General features: G+C 48.0%; 1 protein-coding gene across 6 annotated transcripts in view; it reads right to left on the bottom strand.

Moving 5' to 3' along the window:
- Ebf4 (EBF family member 4) overlaps positions 1 to 6,923 on the bottom strand; it is a 72,140-nt gene that overhangs the window by 61,963 nt on the left and 3,254 nt on the right. The gene's annotated exons all lie outside the window — the stretch shown is intronic.

Here is a 6,923-nt window from a genome sequence, read left to right as displayed (position 1 = left end):
TGAGCCACCACACCTGGCAAAAAAAAAAAACACAAAGGATAATAACTCTTTTGTGGGATCCAAGGGAAAACTTACAGAGACTATGGCCTTCCCCCAACCCTCAGGGGGAAAGAGAAGAACAAGTAGCCCAGGGCATCAAGAAGTACCTGGGTGGTTCTGAAATGAATTTCCCACCAAACCCCAGCTTACTTGCAAGGGCAAGTGTCAGTGGATGAGATTTCACAAAGTGAAATACTGGGTGAGGGGTGTAGCTCAGTGGGAAGAGGGCCTGCCTACATGAAGGAAGTCCTGGGTTCAATACCCAGGACCACATAATACCAGGGTTGGCAGTGCACACCTGTGATCCCAAGACTCTGGAGGTGGAGACAGGAAGATTGGAAGTTCATCCTTGGCTACATAGTGAGCATGAGATACAGGAGGCTCTGTCTCAAAATAATTAGAGAGATAGGGAGAGAAGGGGGGGAATAAATATAAGGGGAATAATGGGGATGGGGCTAGGGAAATAGCTCAGAGCTTAACACGCTTGTTGTGTGAGTGTGAGGACTCCACATGGGGCTAGGGAGATGGTTCAGAGGTTAACATGCTTGTCATGTGATTGTGATGACCTCACATGGGGCTAGGGAGATGGCAGAGCTTAACACGCTTGTCATGTGACTGTGAGGACTTCACAGCCCCAGAATCCACATAAATGCTCGGGGATATGTCAGTGCTAAGAGGGCAAAGAAAGGGGTACCCATAACAAGCTGGCTGGCTAGCCTAGCCATCTAGGTTCAAATTGAGAGACCTTGCCTCAATGAGTAAGTTGGAGAACGACCAAGAAAGACTCCAAGGGAAACAGAAATAATGGGCCTCCTCATGTTTGGCCCCACACATTCAAAGATGCATGGGCACGCACGCGTGTACATACACACACACACACACACACACTGCATACACATACTCATGACGGTATAAAGCAAGGAAAGAAAAGTTTGCATTGGAAGTTCCTGCCAGACTGTGTAGGAATATGAACACAAGAAGAAGTTTAGACTTTCTTCTCTAGAGGTGTCCCAAAGCATGTTTCTTTCAGGTTCCCTGATCTCTGTCCTAGAAAGAGTGCTGTGGCCACACTGGTGGGAAATGTGATTCACACTGAAGGCCTTTGGATATCCTGCAAAAATGACCTTCTTCAGTAGTCGGCTCAGGCTAGTACACCCCATCCATTCAGTATCTAGACTCCAAGATGATGGTGCCCAATGTGCTTTAGCAGGTTCCCCTCCTGTGTTTCTGCTGATTCACGTGGCCAATAGAATCTAACAAAAATGATAGCACGTGACTTCTACATCTTAGGTCATGAGAGCATTGTAGACTCCGCCTTGTTCTTTTTCTGGCTCATTACACAGAGGATGTGAGCTTCCATTAAAAACCACTGCCCAGGACTGGGGAAATGTCTCACTTAATAAAGTATGTGCTTCACAAACATGTGGACCGGAGTTTGGACCTCTAGAAGCAACAGGACATGGTGCTGTAGGGTGGAAAACAGAGACGGGTGGGTCCCTGGGACTTGCTGACCACTTGGTGAAGTTCCAGAAACAGAAGGAGAAAGGTATATGAGGAATGACATGAGGCTGTACAGTGCCTTCCTTATGCACTCCCTATATGTGCACCCATACATGAACATGCATGTGCACGGGCACACACACACATGCACACACACATGCACACACACACACACACACACCAGCATCCCAGATGCCAATCAGGCATGCTACTGTGACAATGACTACCAGATTCATTGCTATTTAATATTTCCTTCCATATAATTTAAAATCAGGAGCCACTGAGATAGCTCAACAGGTAAAAAGCCCTTGCCACCAAGTCTGATAACCTGAGTTCGATCCTAGGAACCTGCATGGTAGGAGAGTGCCAATGCCCATCAGTTGTCCTCTCACCTCTATAAGTATGCCATGACTCATGTAAGCACCGCCCCCCCCACACAAATAAATAAACACAAGTAAAAAAAATTTTAATTAAATAAAATGAACTTACTGTTTTCTTTGGTTTCACACTAGGCCATAGTATCTAGGCTGTCAGAGAATGAGGTGACTGCTGTTTTCATACTGAATATAGCAAATAATAAAACGAACCGTTCTTTCTCAAGGATGCATTCTTGGGAGTGGCTATGGGAATGGATGATGACAAAAGGTGCCCAACACTCTTCCCTACCAGAAGTTCCCTCTCCAGGCTAATGTCCTCTCTCCATTCTTCCCCATTCCCTCCAGCTAGGTGGCAGTCCTTTTAAGTGGGGACTTGACCACCCTCTGTCAGCTTCTCAACCTGGCTGAGAGGCAGGGAAGCCTGAAGAGCTTTTGATCACAGCAGGTCTCTGATTACTATGGATGAATATGCTAATGAGAGATCAACTCTGAGCTCCACCCTCCTGCTTCCAGGCCCGGCTTAGCTTGAACTCTGCCAGGGATGGTTTCAAGAACCACGGAGTGGGAAAGTTGATGGAAGGGGGTGGCCTTGTAGATCAATCCCATCACGGCTGTTCTTTATTCTTGTGAGTCTGACAGTCTCTCAGGCAGTGGGAAGAGAGTAGACAGAAAGGCCTTGGCAGAGAAGCGGATACTGAGAAAGTACAGAATCCCCAAGTCACTCATTAGGCCTTCTCTATGCAAAAGTCCTTGCCTGGCTCAGGGCTTCTAAACTGGGTACAAAGGGAATTGTTAGTGACCCGAGCTTCCTATCCTAACCCAATCCTTTTGGCAAATTTCACTCAGTCCAAATCCTGTCTATCCCCTGCTCCTGCTGGTCTGCTGGTTTCCCTAAACCTTGGACCAAACTCCCCATGCTGGGCCTGCCTTCCCTGTGGAACAGAAAGAACACAAAGATTATGGAAGAGGAAAGGCAGCAGGTTCTCACAGTGGGTATGGATCAGTATCCAGTGCTAGGGGGTGAGGCACAGAGAAACTGAGCCGTCTCACATGGCCCACAATACAACACCATCTCACTTAGCCTGGCTCTGTCCCTCCTAAGGCAGCCCAGAGTAGCAGCACTGACTAGTTAACATTTCCATCACCATGAACTACCACAGAACGCTATTAATGACAGTCTTAGTCCCCTTCAGACCCTGGTTGGCCAATAAAATAGGAAGACCCCCTGCTAGGCCCATTCTCTGTTCCTTGCCTGGGCAGTCTCCAGCTAATGAGCACTGAGATAAAATGGGAAAAGATCTTGCTGAAAAGAATCTAGTATTTCCTATGTGTATGACACAGAATACTACAAGGAATGTGTTGTACAGAGGACAGAAAGCGTAAGGGAACAGAAGCAGGCTGGACCACACCTTCCTTCCCTACTAGGTGATCAGCACCTGTTACCCAGAACTGCAAGCTACTAAGGGAGAAAGCCCGGGAGGAGGAAGGGAAACATTTCTTTTCTTTTTCCCCTTTGGGAGAAGCTGTTGCTCTTGTAATCAGAAAACAAACCACGGTTAAAGAACAGAAACAGAGACATGCTGTAACTATGCACAAAGCACCCAGAGGTCTGACAGTCCCCATGGCCACATCCTGGGCACGAGTGCTCTCTGCTCAGATAGAGAGATACAGATGAAGGCCAATATCTCTGGTTGTGTGCTCTCCAAATTGGAGTTGTCCAAGACAACCTCTGGAGGTAGGAAGAGACCTGGGGATGTCTACTGATGCATACTCTTTATCTAAAAGACAGAAAGATGGAGGGATGGAGGATGGAGCCCCTGAATCATGGAGAAGCAAATGTCTCCTTTATGTGCTCCTGGAAGCAGAGAACTCCCTGGGGTGAAAACCCACATAGCAACAGCTTATTGGATTGATTCCAGGAACCGCAGGGGTGGCAAGAGACAAAGGCAGGAAGGTAGCCCATCAAGCTAGCACCGCAGTCACAGTGCGAGAGTCCAAGGAGAATTACAGAAACACAGTCAGGGACTCCCTACTCCAGCAACTCTAGTTAGGCACTGCCACCTTTTGAGTCAACACCCCTTCCTCCAGATTTATTTTTATTTATGTGTACTCCCATGTACATATGCATTTGTGTGCCCAAAGAGGCCAGAAGAGGGTGTATACTCCCTTGAAGCTGGAATTACAGGCATTTGTGAGTCTCCTGATGTGGGGGTTGGGATTCAATTATGGCTCTCTCTTCAATTCACTACAGAGTCATCTTTCCAGCTTCTACTGCTGTTTTTCTCCTGTGCTCGATGCTGTCATGTGTACTTGTAGGCAGAACAAGCTCTGGCCTCCTAAGGGAGTCTTCAATCATTAGGACGCAGATGCTGGCTGAGGTAGACCCTCTGCTGACCAAAGGGACTAAGAAGATGAGTGAGGGTTTCAACTGTCAGTCACCCAGAAGTACAGGATATGAGTGAAGCCAGCAGAACTTTAGCTCCTGGGGCCTAAGGGCAACTCTGCAGATCCCAGGTTTATGATATATGCAGGTGAGCACTGGCCTGCCCAGCATGTGTACTGCTGGAGCCCGTACTTCAGTGACATTTCATTCCCTTAGCATCATGGGAAATAGAGCATGTACCTTCTTCAGATAAATGCCCCCACGTGACAAAAACCAACCATGCTAACCAGTTTTGCAAGAATCCAAAACAACACATTTCCACACTTTCTCAGAAAGGTTGTTTCAAACATAATGACAAAACATTTTCCTCTCAGCTCTGGAGGGGGTCGAGGTGGTAGAGAACAGGTTTCTAGTCTAGAGAACCCAGACTTGGGAGCCTTCACTGGAGTCTCTCTACCACGTCACATTCTCTGTTCTTCCATAGGCCCAAGATTTAAGGAGACCTTCTGTAACACCAGAAAAGAAGTTAGTTTGGACAGATACTTTGTGGACAGAAGAGTCCGGCCTTGTAGTAAGCTTTGGTATGCCTAGGTTTCATGAGCAATGTTTGGGACTTCGAGGTCAAATGAACATGGACAACTTGATCTTCATAGCCTGGACCACTAAGGTAAGCTGCACTCCAGAGCACACAGGGATGGTAAGGCAACAGCGTATCTGGTTGCTATTATTGAGCCCACCCAGCGGGTCCCTGGAGATGTTCTCTTAGAAGGCTGAGCAAGCTGCCCCAGGGCTCTTCAGGCATCCAGAACTCTAGTAGACAAAGCTCCCGTTGCAGTCTCTGTTCTCTAGTCACACAATGCTCATGCTTGATCACACACTTACTATAAATAGCAATTTAACAATAACCTTCTGCATCCCCTTAGAGGACAAGCCACCCCTCGGGGTTTCTGCCTTCCATTTTCCTGCCAAATGTTAAGTCTGGCCCACCTGGCAGCCCAAGGTTCTACACAACAACAGCACTTTGGCTTGAGCCTAATGGGACATATCGTGATGTCATCAACATTGGAAGTGGGCTCTGCTGACCACCCTCTACCTCCAACAAAAACAAGACCTCCCATATTTCATCACTGGCAATTTCAGATTTGCCTCAAGTTCTTCTGCTCAATCCAGCCTTTTCCTTCCCCATCCTGCCTGGCTGCAGAAGTTCAGTGTTCATTTCTTCCAAACCCTGCCTTCTTTTTAAGCACCCCAGTAGTGCCCAAGTTCTCCCTTAGACATCCCTTATGTCCCCAGGACTGGCAGTGATCATCATGCTGTGCCTGCCTCCAGCCAAGATCTCTTGGCCTAGCCTTGCCCAGGCCCTGATACTCTTAGAACCTAGCCAACATGCACATCAAAGAAGATAAAAGCAGTAACACACAGGGGCACACCCACCTCAATGGTACCCGCAGAGGGAAGACCTGGTAGCTAAGAGTAGCCACCCAGAAGCTGTGTGTAGATGAATCTGCTAAAGAAGAGGTCCAGGCCAATGGAGGCTTTAGAGCCCCCCCTTATTACTGCTCAGTACCCACCCCCAAATCAACTTTGTGACCCAGGTCTAAATGGTAGACAGGGGAAAGAAAACTCTCATGAGTGTGCTCTACCACTTTCCCCCATGGCTTTCAGTCCCACCTACTGGCTATTCACCCCACTTCTTTTCTGCCAACCCTCTTGCTATCAACCCACAGGCCTGCCTGCCAGCCAGGTTCCAGGATGAGGAGCAGCTATTAATTATTAAAGCAAACAAAAGCATTTCCTAGCAGGGAGGCTAGCCTGCAGCTACTTACAGGAAAGACATCCCCAGCTGCCTTCCTCCTCTAAGGCCTTGCTCCTCCAACAGTGACTGGCTGGTAGTCCTAGTGTCTCCCACAACTACAGTGGGACTAGGGCTGGTCCTTAGGAAGCAGACCAGAAGGAGAAAGGCGCTACCATCTCTGCTAAGCCCACAGCAGGAAGACTTGTCTGAGGAGGGTGGGGAGTGGCCGGGGATCGGTCTCAGAGATAAATTCCCATTGATTCAGGGCAGGAGAAGTCACAATAATGGCCAGGGGCCTTTGGATAGACATTCCTGTTAAGGAGACCCTGGCAGGGAGCAGGAAGCCTTCCCTTCCCTTCCTATGGGATGGCTATTCATTTCCTCTTCTTTCCCTACATCCTTTGCTCAGAATTTTCCTCACTAATCTTAGCAAGCCTTCCAAGCCTTTTCTTCCTCATCTACTTTCTTCGAAACTTTGGCATCTTTGTAAAGTTGAAGTTTTAAAACTGGAGGGATGTATCTGAGGGATGAAGGGCAGTTGCTGGAACATACTGAAGTGAAGAGATTACCTGACAGAGAAGCCTTTTGGAGCCATCTAGGTGGACTCCTTAAGTCTGTGGGCTACAGAAAGAAAGATGAATGGACTGCCATCTTGGCCTTATAGGAAAGCCTTCATTGTCAGAACCAGGAAAACAGAGACAGGCAGCAGACAGTAGAGCCTGACCTGTAGTTTAGATAACATTGAGAACTGTTGCCGGGCAGTGGTGGCACACACCTTTAATACCAGCACTTGGGAGGCAGAGGCAGGTGGATTTCTGAGTTCGAGGCC

This window comes from Mastomys coucha, unplaced genomic scaffold (assembly GCF_008632895.1).
Source record: "Mastomys coucha isolate ucsf_1 unplaced genomic scaffold, UCSF_Mcou_1 pScaffold15, whole genome shotgun sequence".
In the NCBI taxonomy this organism is placed as follows: Eukaryota; Metazoa; Chordata; class Mammalia; order Rodentia; family Muridae; genus Mastomys; species Mastomys coucha.
This window is presented reverse-complemented; position numbering and strand designations above follow the sequence as displayed.